At 43.7% G+C, this 14,665-nt stretch overlaps 17 non-coding genes across 17 annotated transcripts; 13 read left to right on the top strand and 4 right to left on the bottom strand.

Moving 5' to 3' along the window:
* Positions 1-1,171: 1,171 nt before the first annotated feature.
* Positions 1,172-1,266, bottom strand: TRNAI-UAU (transfer RNA isoleucine (anticodon UAU)). The gene is made up of 2 exons: positions 1,229-1,266; positions 1,172-1,207 (listed from the first exon to the last, which is right to left on the bottom strand). It is a non-coding gene; the product is annotated as a tRNA-Ile (tRNA).
* Positions 1,267-1,746: 480 nt separating this feature from the next.
* TRNAS-GCU (transfer RNA serine (anticodon GCU)) lies at positions 1,747-1,823 on the top strand. Its single transcript has one exon. It is a non-coding gene; the product is annotated as a tRNA-Ser (tRNA).
* Positions 1,824-2,288: 465 nt separating this feature from the next.
* TRNAT-UGU (transfer RNA threonine (anticodon UGU)) lies at positions 2,289-2,360 on the top strand. The gene has a single exon. It is a non-coding gene; the product is annotated as a tRNA-Thr (tRNA).
* Positions 2,361-3,047: 687 nt separating this feature from the next.
* Positions 3,048-3,129, top strand: TRNAS-GCU (transfer RNA serine (anticodon GCU)). The gene has a single exon. It is a non-coding gene; the product is annotated as a tRNA-Ser (tRNA).
* A 546-nt stretch (positions 3,130-3,675) lies between these two features.
* On the top strand, positions 3,676-3,747 carry TRNAT-CGU (transfer RNA threonine (anticodon CGU)). The gene has a single exon. It is a non-coding gene; the product is annotated as a tRNA-Thr (tRNA).
* Positions 3,748-5,233: 1,486 nt separating this feature from the next.
* On the bottom strand, positions 5,234-5,328 carry TRNAI-UAU (transfer RNA isoleucine (anticodon UAU)). Its single transcript has 2 exons — positions 5,291-5,328; positions 5,234-5,269 (listed from the first exon to the last, which is right to left on the bottom strand). It is a non-coding gene; the product is annotated as a tRNA-Ile (tRNA).
* A 480-nt stretch (positions 5,329-5,808) lies between these two features.
* On the top strand, positions 5,809-5,885 carry TRNAS-GCU (transfer RNA serine (anticodon GCU)). The gene has a single exon. It is a non-coding gene; the product is annotated as a tRNA-Ser (tRNA).
* A 465-nt stretch (positions 5,886-6,350) lies between these two features.
* Positions 6,351-6,422, top strand: TRNAT-UGU (transfer RNA threonine (anticodon UGU)). The gene has a single exon. It is a non-coding gene; the product is annotated as a tRNA-Thr (tRNA).
* Positions 6,423-7,109: 687 nt separating this feature from the next.
* On the top strand, positions 7,110-7,191 carry TRNAS-GCU (transfer RNA serine (anticodon GCU)). The gene has a single exon. It is a non-coding gene; the product is annotated as a tRNA-Ser (tRNA).
* A 546-nt stretch (positions 7,192-7,737) lies between these two features.
* TRNAT-CGU (transfer RNA threonine (anticodon CGU)) lies at positions 7,738-7,809 on the top strand. Its single transcript has one exon. It is a non-coding gene; the product is annotated as a tRNA-Thr (tRNA).
* Positions 7,810-9,295: 1,486 nt separating this feature from the next.
* TRNAI-UAU (transfer RNA isoleucine (anticodon UAU)) lies at positions 9,296-9,390 on the bottom strand. The gene is made up of 2 exons: positions 9,353-9,390; positions 9,296-9,331 (listed from the first exon to the last, which is right to left on the bottom strand). It is a non-coding gene; the product is annotated as a tRNA-Ile (tRNA).
* Positions 9,391-9,870: 480 nt separating this feature from the next.
* TRNAS-GCU (transfer RNA serine (anticodon GCU)) lies at positions 9,871-9,947 on the top strand. Its single transcript has one exon. It is a non-coding gene; the product is annotated as a tRNA-Ser (tRNA).
* A 465-nt stretch (positions 9,948-10,412) lies between these two features.
* On the top strand, positions 10,413-10,484 carry TRNAT-UGU (transfer RNA threonine (anticodon UGU)). The gene has a single exon. It is a non-coding gene; the product is annotated as a tRNA-Thr (tRNA).
* A 1,293-nt stretch (positions 10,485-11,777) lies between these two features.
* On the top strand, positions 11,778-11,849 carry TRNAT-CGU (transfer RNA threonine (anticodon CGU)). Its single transcript has one exon. It is a non-coding gene; the product is annotated as a tRNA-Thr (tRNA).
* Positions 11,850-13,335: 1,486 nt separating this feature from the next.
* On the bottom strand, positions 13,336-13,430 carry TRNAI-UAU (transfer RNA isoleucine (anticodon UAU)). Its single transcript has 2 exons — positions 13,393-13,430; positions 13,336-13,371 (listed from the first exon to the last, which is right to left on the bottom strand). It is a non-coding gene; the product is annotated as a tRNA-Ile (tRNA).
* Positions 13,431-13,910: 480 nt separating this feature from the next.
* TRNAS-GCU (transfer RNA serine (anticodon GCU)) lies at positions 13,911-13,987 on the top strand. The gene has a single exon. It is a non-coding gene; the product is annotated as a tRNA-Ser (tRNA).
* A 465-nt stretch (positions 13,988-14,452) lies between these two features.
* TRNAT-UGU (transfer RNA threonine (anticodon UGU)) lies at positions 14,453-14,524 on the top strand. Its single transcript has one exon. It is a non-coding gene; the product is annotated as a tRNA-Thr (tRNA).
* Positions 14,525-14,665: the final 141 nt, after the last annotated feature.

The following is a 14,665-nucleotide window of genomic DNA, read 5'->3' as shown; positions in this document are numbered from 1 at the left end:
ATACCAGTTGAAGAAAGACAGCCAGCAAACACATTTGTATAGAGGTAAGCAAGCCTCAATTAGAGATGTGAGTCCCTCCGTTTCTGCGGGAGTCCACAAGTTTAATAAAAAATGAACACATATCTTTCATGTTCTAATGATTACCAATCTTTCTGATTAGCTCTGCATAGCTCCAATGGCTATGTGTGTGTGTGTGTGTATGTGCCCGTGTGTGTAGGGGAAGGGGTCGGTAGATGTGTTCACGCAGAGCAAGTTGCATACATCGCCAACAGCCATTCTCTCCTGCTCCTGTGCATCCAGTTCGGAAGCGAACCCACCCAATTGTTCTATATGTCTGCTACCCTGACCGCATTCACACATCATTGGCTATTAGTATGCAGCTTGTGGGCGCTGTCAATGGGATATAAGCACCATTCCCCATGTCTGCAATAGCTAGACCAGATTCTGAGGTATGAGGAGCAGGGGTCCAGGCACTTCGCCTGACAAACGCCGGGCTTAGCCCTGCCGGGCCTAGCCCTGAGGGGCCTAACTGGGCATGGCCCTGTGTAAGGTAGGGTGAGCAGGGGACCACTTGCAACTAACCTTCGGCACCAATCAGGCATGGAGAGGTCTGTGCAAATGCCCAGCCCTTTAGCAATCTCGATCTGCAAAACCTTCAACTCCTAATTCTCATGGCTCCCAGAAGCCCTAGCCCATATGCAAATGAGGCGAGTTCCTATCAGCATCCTTGTTCTGCTTGATTTTATCAAAGTGACTGCCTGATTAGTGAAAGGGTATTTATTCTCAGAGGTTTGCTTCAAAGGCGATAATGCAGTAAATAGACAACATTAATCTTTGTAAGTTGATATTGTCTCCTGGATCCTACTCCAGTAACCCTTTTTCTACCTTTACAAATGTCTTCCGTAAGTGGTGCTCAGCAGAAAATGGAGTATAATAACAGTTGACATTTTTTATTTTCTGTTCTATTTTCAAAAACCCTCCGTAGCTGTATTTAAAGCGCAAACACCCCATAAATAACTTGCAATGAGTATTCCATGTCTAAAAGGCAGAGGAGCTGTCATACAACATTAACTGACAATCAAGGAAACCTTGAGGTGAACCAAAAAATGTCCAGAACATTTATTGGTTCAATAATTCAGTTTTGAGGTGAATTAGTAAAAAGTTCCAAAGTTGCTCCAGGTGAGGCTTGAACTCACAACCTCGGCATTGCTCACTGCATGTACTGCTGTATAAGTACCGCGCGCTAACCGATTGCGCCACTGGAGCTGCTGTGTTTTGGTTTTCGACATGAAACTACACCCACAAACACACACACAAGTGTACAAAAGCACCCACAAGCTCTGGCATTGTCTTTTTAGCTGACACCAAATTATGGGTGCCTTGTAGTGCCCATATTGTGCCACTGGAGCTTACCTTTTAGCCTGATATACACTTTGCCACTGATGTTCAGCCAATGGTGCAGTCAAATGTCCCTTCTACATTTTTGTCATGTTGCAGGCAGTGCCACTGGAGCCAGCATGATGCTCTTCCTCATATTCAACACGTGTCAATTGAAACACCTCCCAATGTCATCTTGGCGATGCCTATAAACACCCCAGGACTTTGATGAATTTTTCTCAACAGCAAGTGAGGCAGTTTTCCTGCAAACGGCTGGATGTACCTCAACAAGGAACGCATTGTGGTTCTATTTTGAAGATGTTTGTGTTATTACCTGTAAAGACTTGAATGCCTAACATAATCCCTGTAGACGAGGTGGCCGAGTGGTTAAGGCGATGGACTGCTAATCTGCTGTACACGCGTGGGTTCGAATCCCACCTTCGTCGATTTTAACTTTTGAAATCTTTTTTAAACATCTGCATTGCTCTAAGCACCATTGCCATTGGCTTTCAAAGAACATACAGACAAAAGTGAAAACATGCATGTTAGTTGATTAAGAAGGACACAAACAAGGTTGTCGTGTTACTGGCAGGAATGCAATCTGCTGTGCTTGACTACCCTTTGAGCCAGAATCCGGATAGAAATTTAAAAAAGCAAAGGTAATATCCATATTGTCTCTCTGCTGCCATGTACATGTTTTTTTCAACTTTCACGCATCACATCTCCTCATTAGTCACCCTAAAATTGTGCGGAATACGCACAAATTAGCTGCTCCTCAAAAAATCGGCCAGAAAAAAACAGGTCAAATCACAATCATATACATACATTCTCACACACCCTTCAAATATGTCTACCCAGTAAACATCATGTTGTGTGCTCGTTGTGTTGCTGTTATGCGTCATAACCTGAGGGGCTCTGTAGCTCAGTGGCAGAGCACTGGTCTTGTAAACCAGGGGTCGTGAGTTCGATCCTCATCAGGGCCTCCAAATGGTAATTTTCTTGAACATTGTTGAATAGGAACTGATATTGCACATTGTACCTGTGCAACCTTTTACCAATGGATTCGGGCCTATAACAAAGCCACAAGCGCAAGGTGTCTGAATAGTCTGTGGGGAAGGTCGGCTTTCTGGACCTAATTTCTTCAAGAAAAAGACCTTGATAATCTTGTGATGACAGATGCAGATGATCACGGTGAAGCCCTTACTCTATTGAACAGTACAGCGGTTCTGGGTTGCACGCCTTTCTCTATTTTCAGGGACGTTGATGTGGCAAAATTTAATTGGAAAAGGGTTATTGCCATCACTCACTATTTAAATTCAATGACATCACAGGAAGCAGCAGCATCTGAACTTTGATCTTGGCTGGAAACGTTGAATGATGCCAAACACTGGGAAACTGGAGCTTGCGTTATGCTGGTTTTACTACTAATGGTGTGCCATACGGAAGCTCAAGCACCTTCCTCTGGATTAGTGTTGTGAACCCTCCAGGAGCTCTTGTTATATTTTTCTGAACTTCAACTTGATGTGTTTATCTATCAATGGCCGGGTAAGGAAGAACGAGTCAACGATCTTGTTTCTACTATGACAAACATGATCTATTTTTCACTGACTTTGCACCACCATTGTTTTATCTCTTCTTTAAGCATGGGACTCGAGCACCGTTCCCAAACAGACGAGGTGGCCGAGTGGTTAAGGCGATGGACTGCTAATCTATTGTGCTCTGCACGCGTGGGTTCGAATCCCACCTTCGTCGTATTCTTTCTTTATAGTCTGCATTTAAACATAGACCAAAGTCTTTCAACCTCCCTGTGAAAGACAGGAATGAGTACAGATATGGAAATAGAGATGTAAAAATAAGTTCATTGGTGCAGGCGGAGAATGAAATTAGTCAAAGACTTTGCTCGTAGGTTTCCATTCTTTACTATTATAGGAGCCAAAATCAGCGCAGTTAGTAAATTCCCAAGCTTACATCCCAAATTCTTTTTTCTTTTAGTTGTCTGCCTTTTACATGTTCCTTTTGCCATCATTCTGACCTGCTATCTAAACTCATGAACCTGTTCAGCATCCTACTCAATACATACATACCCATAAAAGTACATACTCAAACGCATACCGACAATGTATCACCAACATAAGCACACACGCTTTCGCAAATCAGATGTATGATGACGTACTGAACACATGCAGAGATATACAGCCATTTTTACACAACCAGAAATTCATATGCCTGGAGATCTACCTAGGTATAACCCATGGTTTCTTTGCACTTTCTGTTGTTGGCTGTGAGCAAGCAGCAGGTGGCCTTGTAGCTCAGAGGCAGAGCACTGGTCTCGTAAACCAGGGGTCATGAGTTCAAACCTCATCAGGGCCTCGGGCGGATTATTTTCAAAAAGCACGGGGAAGAGAAGCCAGAGTTGCACCATCTACAGAGAACCTTTTATGACGGGATAAATCCTCATAATTGAAGTCTTCCACAGAAGGAGTGAAATAGAGTTCGAGAGGAAGGCCTAATGTTTTCAGGCAAAGACTGACAAAAACCTTGCAATGTCGCATGTAGCTGCTTTGGTGAAAAGACTGTTCAAGTTCACAATGCAACGGAGGGGTGTTCCCCATCTCCATACAATCATCTCTTTGATAATGTAAACGTGCCAGGCGTGTTGAAAGACAAAGACAGACACAACCGCACATACCAGTTGAAGAAAGACAGCCAGCAAACACATTTGTATAGAGGTAAGCAAGCCTCAATTAGAGATGTGAGTCCCTCCGTTTCTGCGGGAGTCCACAAGTTTAATAAAAAATTAACACATATCTTTCATGTTCTAATGATTACCAATCTTTCTGATTAGCTCTGCATAGCTCCAATGGCTATGTGTGTGTGTGTGTGTATGTGCCCGTGTGTGTAGGGGAAGGGGTCGGTAGATGTGTTCACGCAGAGCAAGTTGCATACATCGCCAACAGCCATTCTCTCCTGCTCCTGTGCATCCAGTTCGGAAGCGAACCCACCCAATTGTTCTATATGTCTGCTACCCTGACCGCATTCACACATCATTGGCTATTAGTATGCAGCTTGTGGGCGCTGTCAATGGGATATAAGCACCATTCCCTATGTCTGCAATAGCTAGACCAGATTCTGAGGTATGAGGAGCAGGGGTCCAGGCACTTCGCCTGACAAACGCCGGGCTTAGCCCTGCCGGGCCTAGCCCTGAGGGGCCTAACTGGGCATGGCCCTGTGTAAGGTAGGGTGAGCAGGGGACCACTTGCAACTAACCTTCGGCACCAATCAGGCATGGAGAGGTCTGTGCAAATGCCCAGCCCTTTAGCAATCTCGATCTGCAAAACCTTCAACTCCTAATTCTCATGGCTCCCAGAAGCCCTAGCCCATATGCAAATGAGGCGAGTTCCTATCAGCATCCTTGTTCTGCTTGATTTTATCAAAGTGACTGCCTGATTAGTGAAAGGGTATTTATTCTCAGAGGTTTGCTTCAAAGGCGATAATGCAGTAAATAGACAACATTAATCTTTGTAAGTTGATATTGTCTCCTGGATCCTACTCCAGTAACCCTTTTTCTACCTTTACAAATGTCTTCCGTAAGTGGTGCTCAGCAGAAAATGGAGTATAATAACAGTTGACATTTTTTATTTTCTGTTCTATTTTCAAAAACCCTCCGTAGCTGTATTTAAAGCGCAAACACCCCATAAATAACTTGCAATGAGTATTCCATGTCTAAAAGGCAGAGGAGCTGTCATACAACATTAACTGACAATCAAGGAAACCTTGAGGTGAACCAAAAAATGTCCAGAACATTTATTGGTTCAATAATTCAGTTTTGAGGTGAATTAGTAAAAAGTTCCAAAGTTGCTCCAGGTGAGGCTTGAACTCACAACCTCGGCATTGCTCACTGCATGTACTGCTGTATAAGTACCGCGCGCTAACCGATTGCGCCACTGGAGCTGCTGTGTTTTGGTTTTCGACATGAAACTACACCCACAAACACACACACAAGTGTACAAAAGCACCCACAAGCTCTGGCATTGTCTTTTTAGCTGACACCAAATTATGGGTGCCTTGTAGTGCCCATATTGTGCCACTGGAGCTTACCTTTTAGCCTGATATACACTTTGCCACTGATGTTCAGCCAATGGTGCAGTCAAATGTCCCTTCTACATTTTTGTCATGCTGCAGGCAGTGCCACTGGAGCCAGCATGATGCTCTTCCTCATATTCAACACGTGTCAATTGAAACACCTCCCAATGTCATCTTGGCGATGCCTATAAACACCCCAGGACTTTGATGAATTTTTCTCAACAGCAAGTGAGGCAGTTTTCCTGCAAACGGCTGGATGTACCTCAACAAGGAACGCATTGTGGTTCTATTTTGAAGATGTTTGTGTTATTACCTGTAAAGACTTGAATGCCTAACATAATCCCTGTAGACGAGGTGGCCGAGTGGTTAAGGCGATGGACTGCTAATTTGCTGTACACGCGTGGGTTCGAATCCCACCTTCGTCGATTTTAACTTTTGAAATCTTTTTTAAACATCTGCATTGCTCTAAGCACCATTGCCATTGGCTTTCAAAGAACATACAGACAAAAGTGAAAATATGCATGTTAGTTGATTAAGAAGGACACAAACAAGGTTGTCGTGTTACTGGCAGGAATGCAATCTGCTGTGCTTGACTACCCTTTGAGCCAGAATCCGGATAGAAATTTAAAAAAGCAAAGGTAATATCCATATTGTCTCTCTGCTGCCATGTACATGTTTTTTTCAACTTTCACGCATCACATCTCCTCATTAGTCACCCTAAAATTGTGCGGAATACGCACAAATTAGCTGCTCCTCAAAAAATCGGCCAGAAAAAAACAGGTCAAATCACAATCATATACATACATTCTCACACACCCTTCAAATATGTCTACCCAGTAAACATCATGTTGTGTGCTCGTTGTGTTGCTGTTATGCGTCATAACCTGAGGGGCTCTGTAGCTCAGTGGCAGAGCACTGGTCTTGTAAACCAGGGGTCGTGAGTTCGATCCTCATCAGGGCCTCCAAATGGTAATTTTCTTGAACATTGTTGAATAGGAACTGATATTGCACATTGTACCTGTGCAACCTTTTACCAATGGATTCGGGCCTATAACAAAGCCACAAGCGCAAGGTGTCTGAATAGTCTGTGGGGAAGGTCGGCTTTCTGGACCTAATTTCTTCAAGAAAAAGACCTTGATAATCTTGTGATGACAGATGCAGATGATCACGGTGAAGCCCTTACTCTATTGAACAGTACAGCGGTTCTGGGTTGCACGCCTTTCTCTATTTTCAGGGACGTTGATGTGGCAAAATTTAATTGGAAAAGGGTTATTGCCATCACTCACTATTTAAATTCAATGACATCACAGGAAGCAGCAGCATCTGAACTTTGATCTTGGCTGGAAACGTTGAATGATGCCAAACACTGGGAAACTGGAGCTTGCGTTATGCTGGTTTTACTACTAATGGTGTGCCATACGGAAGCTCAAGCACCTTCCTCTGGATTAGTGTTGTGAACCCTCCAGGAGCTCTTGTTATATTTTTCTGAACTTCAACTTGATGTGTTTATCTATCAATGGCCGGGTAAGGAAGAACGAGTCAACGATCTTGTTTCTACTATGACAAACATGATCTATTTTTCACTGACTTTGCACCACCATTGTTTTATCTCTTCTTTAAGCATGGGACTCGAGCACCGTTCCCAAACAGACGAGGTGGCCGAGTGGTTAAGGCGATGGACTGCTAATCCATTGTGCTCTGCACGCGTGGGTTCGAATCCCACCTTCGTCGTATTCTTTCTTTATAGTCTGCATTTAAACATAGACCAAAGTCTTTCAACCTCCCTGTGAAAGACAGGAATGAGTACAGATATGGAAATAGAGATGTAAAAATAAGTTCATTGGTGCAGGCGGAGAATGAAATTAGTCAAAGACTTTCCTCGTAGGTTTCCATTCTTTACTATTATAGGAGCCAAAATCAGCGCAGTTAGTAAATTCCCAAGCTTACATCCCAAATTCTTTTTTCTTTTAGTTGTCTGCCTTTTACATGTTCCTTTTGCCATCATTCTGACCTGCTATCTAAACTCATGAACCTGTTCAGCATCCTACTCAATACATACATACCCATAAAAGTACATACTCAAACGCATACCGACAATGTATCACCAACATAAGCACACACGCTTTCGCAAATCAGATGTATGATGACGTACTGAACACATGCAGAGATATACAGCCATTTTTACACAACCAGAAATTCATATGCCTGGAGATCTACCTAGGTATAACCCATGGTTTCTTTGCACTTTCTGTTGTTGGCTGTGAGCAAGCAGCAGGTGGCCTTGTAGCTCAGAGGCAGAGCACTGGTCTCGTAAACCAGGGGTCATGAGTTCAAACCTCATCAGGGCCTCGGGCGGATTATTTTCAAAAAGCACGGGGAAGAGAAGCCAGAGTTGCACCATCTACAGAGAACCTTTTATGACGGGATAAATCCTCATAATTGAAGTCTTCCACAGAAGGAGTGAAATAGAGTTCGAGAGGAAGGCCTAATGTTTTCAGGCAAAGACTGACAAAAACCTTGCAATGTCGCATGTAGCTGCTTTGGTGAAAAGACTGTTCAAGTTCACAATGCAACGGAGGGGTGTTCCCCATCTCCATACAATCATCTCTTTGATAATGTAAACGTGCCAGGCGTGTTGAAAGACAAAGACAGACACAACCGCACATACCAGTTGAAGAAAGACAGCCAGCAAACACATTTGTATAGAGGTAAGCAAGCCTCAATTAGAGATGTGAGTCCCTCCGTTTCTGCGGGAGTCCACAAGTTTAATAAAAAATGAACACATATCTTTCATGTTCTAATGATTACCAATCTTTCTGATTAGCTCTGCATAGCTCCAATGGCTATGTGTGTGTGTGTGTGTATGTGCCCGTGTGTGTAGGGGAAGGGGTCGGTAGATGTGTTCACGCAGAGCAAGTTGCATACATCGCCAACAGCCATTCTCTCCTGCTCCTGTGCATCCAGTTCGGAAGCGAACCCACCCAATTGTTCTATATGTCTGCTACCCTGACCGCATTCACACATCATTGGCTATTAGTATGCAGCTTGTGGGCGCTGTCAATGGGATATAAGCACCATTCCCTATGTCTGCAATAGCTAGACCAGATTCTGAGGTATGAGGAGCAGGGGTCCAGGCACTTCGCCTGACAAACGCCGGGCTTAGCCCTGCCGGGCCTAGCCCTGAGGGGCCTAACTGGGCATGGCCCTGTGTAAGGTAGGGTGAGCAGGGGACCACTTGCAACTAACCTTCGGCACCAATCAGGCATGGAGAGGTCTGTGCAAATGCCCAGCCCTTTAGCAATCTCGATCTGCAAAACCTTCAACTCCTAATTCTCATGGCTCCCAGAAGCCCTAGCCCATATGCAAATGAGGCGAGTTCCTATCAGCATCCTTGTTCTGCTTGATTTTATCAAAGTGACTGCCTGATTAGTGAAAGGGTATTTATTCTCAGAGGTTTGCTTCAAAGGCGATAATGCAGTAAATAGACAACATTAATCTTTGTAAGTTGATATTGTCTCCTGGATCCTACTCCAGTAACCCTTTTTCTACCTTTACAAATGTCTTCCGTAAGTGGTGCTCAGCAGAAAATGGAGTATAATAACAGTTGACATTTTTTATTTTCTGTTCTATTTTCAAAAACCCTCCGTAGCTGTATTTAAAGCGCAAACACCCCATAAATAACATGCAATGAGTATTCCATGTCTAAAAGGCAGAGGAGCTGTCATACAACATTAACTGACAATCAAGGAAACCTTGAGGTGAACCAAAAAATGTCCAGAACATGTATTGGTTCAATAATTCAGTTTTGAGGTGAATTAGTAAAAAGTTCCAAAGTTGCTCCAGGTGAGGCTTGAACTCACAACCTCGGCATTGCTCACTGCATGTACTGCTGTATAAGTACCGCGCGCTAACCGATTGCGCCACTGGAGCTGCTTTGTTTTGGTTTTCGACATGAAACTACACCCACAAACACACACACAAGTGTACAAAAGCACCCACAAGCTCTGGCATTGTCTTTTTAGCTGACACCAAATTATGGGTGCCTTGTAGTGCCCATATTGTGCCACTGGAGCTTACCTTTTAGCCTGATATACACTTTGCCACTGATGTTCAGCCAATGGTGCAGTCAAATGTCCCTTCTACATTTTTGTCATGCTGCAGGCAGTGCCACTGGAGCCAGCATGATGATCTTCCTCATATTCAACACGTGTCAATTGAAACACCTCCCAATGTCATCTTGGCGATGCCTATAAACACCCCAGGACTTTGATGAATTTTTCTCAACAGCAAGTGAGGCAGTTTTCCTGCAAACGGCTGGATGTACCTCAACAAGGAACGCATTGTGGTTCTATTTTGAAGATGTTTGTGTTATTACCTGTAAAGACTTGAATGCCTAACATAATCCCTGTAGACGAGGTGGCCGAGTGGTTAAGGCGATAGACTGCTAATCTGCTGTACACGCGTGGGTTCGAATCCCACCTTCGTCGATTTTAACTTTTGAAATCTTTTTTAAACATCTGCATTGCTCTAAGCACCATTGCCATTGGCTTTCAAAGAACATACAGACAAAAGTGAAAATATGCATGTTAGTTGATTAAGAAGGACACAAACAAGGTTGTCGTGTTACTGGCAGGAATGCAATCTGCTGTGCTTGACTACCCTTTGAGCCAGAATCCGGATGGAAATTTAAAAAAGCAAAGGTAATATCCATATTGTCTCTCTGCTGCCATGTACATGTTTTTTTCAACTTTCACGCATCACATCTCCTCATTAGTCACCCTAAAATTGCGCGGAATACGCACAAATTAGCTGCTCCTCAAAAAATCGGCCAGAAAAAAACAGGTCAAATCACAATCATATACATACATTCTCACACACCCTTCAAATATGTCTACCCAGTAAACATCATGTTGTGTGCTCGTTGTGTTGCTGTTATGCGTCATAACCTGAGGGGCTCTGTAGCTCAGTGGCAGAGCACTGGTCTTGTGAACCAGGGGTCGTGAGTTCGATCCTCATCAGGGCCTCCAAATGGTAATTTTCTTGAACATTGTTGAATAGGAACTGATATTGCACATTGTACCTGTGCAACCTTTTACCAATGGATTCGGGCCTATAACAAAGCCACAAGCGCAAGGTGTCTGAATAGTCTGTGGGGAAGGTCGGCTTTCTGGACCTAATTTCTTCAAGAAAAAGACCTTGATAATCTTGTGATGACAGATGCAGATGATCACGGTGAAGCCCTTACTCTATTGAACAGTACAGCGGTTCTGGGTTGCACGCCTTTCTCTATTTTCAGGGACGTTGATGTGGCAAAATTTAATTGGAAAAGGGTTATTGCCATCACTCACTATTTAAATTCAATGACATCACAGGAAGCAGCAGCATCTGAACTTTGATCTTGGCTGGAAACGTTGAATGATGCCAAACACTGGGAAACTGGAGCTTGCGTTATGCTGGTTTTACTACTAATGGTGTGCCATACGGAAGCTCAAGCACCTTCCTCTGGATTAGTGTTGTGAACCCTCCAGGAGCTCTTGTTATATTTTTCTGAACTTCAACTTGATGTGTTTATCTATCAATGGCCGGGTAAGGAAGAACGAGTCAACGATCTTGTTTCTACTATGACAAACATGATCTATTTTTCACTGACTTTGCACCACCATTGTTTTATCTCTTCTTTAAGCATGGGACTCGAGCACCGTTCCCAAACAGACGAGGTGGCCGAGTGGTTAAGGCGATGGACTGCTAATCCATTGTGCTCTGCACCGTCGTATTCTTTCTTTATAGTCTGCATTTAAACATAGACCAAAGTCTTTCAACCTCCCTGTGAAAGACAGGAATGAGTACAGATATGGAAATAGAGATGTAAAAATAAGTTCATTGGTGCAGGCGGAGAATGAAATTAGTCAAAGACTTTGCTCGTAGGTTTCCATTCTTTACTATTATAGGAGCCAAAATCAGCGCAGTTAGTAAATTCCCAAGCTTACATCCCAAATTCTTTTTTCTTTTAGTTGTCTGCCTTTTACATGTTCCTTTTGCCATCATTCTGACCTGCTATCTAAACTCATGAACCTGTTCAGCATCCTACTCAATACATACATACCCATAAAAGTACATACTCAAACGCATACCGACAATGTATCACCAACATAAGCACACACGCTTTCGCAAATCAGATGTATGATGACGTACTGAACACATGCAGAGATATACAGCCATTTTTACACAACCAGAAATTCATATGCCTGGAGATCTACCTAGGTATAACCCATGGTTTCTTTGCACTTTCTGTTGTTGGCTGTGAGCAAGCAGCAGGTGGCCTTGTAGCTCAGAGGCAGAGCACTGGTCTCGTAAACCAGGGGTCATGAGTTCAAACCTCATCAGGGCCTCGGGCGGATTATTTTCAAAAAGCACGGGGAAGAGAAGCCAGAGTTGCACCATCTACAGAGAACCTTTTATGACGGGATGCATCCTCATAATTGAAGTCTTCCACAGAAGGAGTGAAATAGAGTTCGAGAGGAAGGCCTAATGTTTTCAGGCAAAGACTGACAAAAACCTTGCAATGTCGCATGTAGCTGCTTTGGTGAAAAGACTGTTCAAGTTCACAATGCAACGGAGGGGTGTTCCCCATCTCCATACAATCATCTCTTTGATAATGTAAACGTGCCAGGCGTGTTGAAAGACAAAGACAGACACAACCGCACATACCAGTTGAAGAAAGACAGCCAGCAAACACATTTGTATAGAGGTAAGCAAGCCTCAATTAGAGATGTGAGTCCCTCCGTTTCTGCGGGAGTCCACAAGTTTAATAAAAAATGAACACATATCTTTCATGTTCTAATGATTACCAATCTTTCTGATTAGCTCTGCATAGCTCCAATGGCTATGTGTGTGTGTGTGTGTATGTGCCCGTGTGTGTAGGGGAAGGGGTCGGTAGATGTGTTCACGCAGAGCAAGTTGCATACATCGCCAACAGCCATTCTCTCCTGCTCCTGTGCATCCAGTTCGGAAGCGAACCCACCCAATTGTTCTATATGTCTGCTACCCTGACCGCATTCACACATCATTGGCTATTAGTATGCAGCTTGTGGGCGCTGTCAATGGGATATAAGCACCATTCCCTATGTCTGCAATAGCTAGACCAGATTCTGAGGTATGAGGAGCAGGGGTCCAGGCACTTCGCCTGACAAACGCCGGGCTTAGCCCTGCCGGGCCTAGCCCTGAGGGGCCTAACTGGGCATGGCCCTGTGTAAGGTAGGGTGAGCAGGGGACCACTTGCAACTAACCTTCGGCACCAATCAGGCATGGAGAGGTCTGTGCAAATGCCCAGCCCTTTAGCAATCTCGATCTGCAAAACCTTCAACTCCTAATTCTCATGGCTCCCAGAAGCCCTAGCCCATATGCAAATGAGGCGAGTTCCTATCAGCATCCTTGTTCTGCTTGATTTTATCAAAGTGACTGCCTGATTAGTGAAAGGGTATTTATTCTCAGAGGTTTGCTTCAAAGGCGATAATGCAGTAAATAGACAACATTAATCTTTGTAAGTTGATATTGTCTCCTGGATCCTACTCCAGTAACCCTTTTTCTACCTTTACAAATGTCTTCCGTAAGTGGTGCTCAGCAGAAAATGGAGTATAATAACAGTTGACATTTTTTATTTTCTGTTCTATTTTCAAAAACCCTCCGTAGCTGTATTTAAAGCGCAAACACCCCATAAATAACTTGCAATGAGTATTCCATGTCTAAAAGGCAGAGGAGCTGTCATACAACATTAACTGACAATCAAGGAAACCTTGAGGTGAACCAAAAAATGTCCAGAACATTTATTGGTTCAATAATTCAGTTTTGAGGTGAATTAGTAAAAAGTTCCAAAGTTGCTCCAGGTGAGGCTTGAACTCACAACCTCGGCATTGCTCACTGCATGTACTGCTGTATAAGTACCGCGCGCTAACCGATTGCGCCACTGGAGCTGCTGTGTTTTGGTTTTCGACATGAAACTACACCCACAAACACACACACAAGTGTACAAAAGCACCCACAAGCTCTGGCATTGTCTTTTTAGCTGACACCAAATTATGGGTGCCTTGTAGTGCCCATATTGTGCCACTGGAGCTTACCTTTTAGCCTGATATACACTTTGCCACTGATGTTCAGCCAATGGTGCAGTCAAATGTCCCTTCTACATTTTTGTCATACTGCAGGCAGTGCCACTGGAGCCAGCATGATGCTCTTCCTCATATTCAACATGTGTCAATTGAAACACCTCCCAATGTCATCTTGGCGATGCCTATAAACACCCCAGGACTTTGATGAATTTTTCTCAACAGCAAGTGAGGCAGTTTTCCTGCAAACGGCTGGATGTACCTCAACAAGGAACGCATTGTGGTTCTATTTTGAAGATGTTTGTGTTATTACCTGTAAAGACTTGAATGCCTAACATAATCCCTGTAGACGAGGTGGCCGAGTGGTTAAGGCGATGGACTGCTAATCTGCTGTACACGCGTGGGTTCGAATCCCACCTTCGTCGATTTTAACTTTTGAAATCTTTTTTAAACATCTGCATTGCTCTAAGCACCATTGCCATTGGCTTTCAAAGAACATACAGACAAAAGTGAAAATATGCATGTTAGTTGATTAAGAAGGACACAAACAAGGTTGTCGTGTTACTGGCAGGAATGCAATCTGCTGTGCTTGACTACCCTTTGAGCCAGAATCCGGATAGAAATTTAAAAAAGCAAAGGTAATATCCATATTGTCTCTCTGCTGCCATGTACATGTTTTTTTCAACTTTCACGCATCACATCTCCTCATTAGTCACCCTAAAATTGTGCGGAATACGCACAAATTAGCTGCTCCTCAAAAAATCGGCCAGAAAAAAACAGGTCAAATCACAATCATATACATACATTCTCACACACCCTTCAAATATGTCTACCCAGTAAACATCATGTTGTGTGCTCGTTGTGTTGCTGTTATGCGTCATAACCTGAGGGGCTCTGTAGCTCAGTGGCAGAGCACTGGTCTTGTAAACCAGGGGTCGTGAGTTCGATCCTCATCAGGGCCTCCAAATGGTAATTTTCTTGAACATTGTTGAATAGGAACTGATATTGCACATTGTACCTGTGCAACCTTTTACCAATGGATTCGGGCCTATAACAAAGCCACAAGCGCAAGGTGTCTGAATAGTCTGTGGGGAAGGTCGGCT

This window comes from Ambystoma mexicanum, chromosome 13 (genome assembly GCF_040938575.1).
Source record: "Ambystoma mexicanum isolate Mex_15411 chromosome 13, UKY_AmexF1_1, whole genome shotgun sequence".
NCBI classification, from domain to species: Eukaryota; Metazoa; Chordata; class Amphibia; order Caudata; family Ambystomatidae; genus Ambystoma; species Ambystoma mexicanum.
This window is presented reverse-complemented; position numbering and strand designations above follow the sequence as displayed.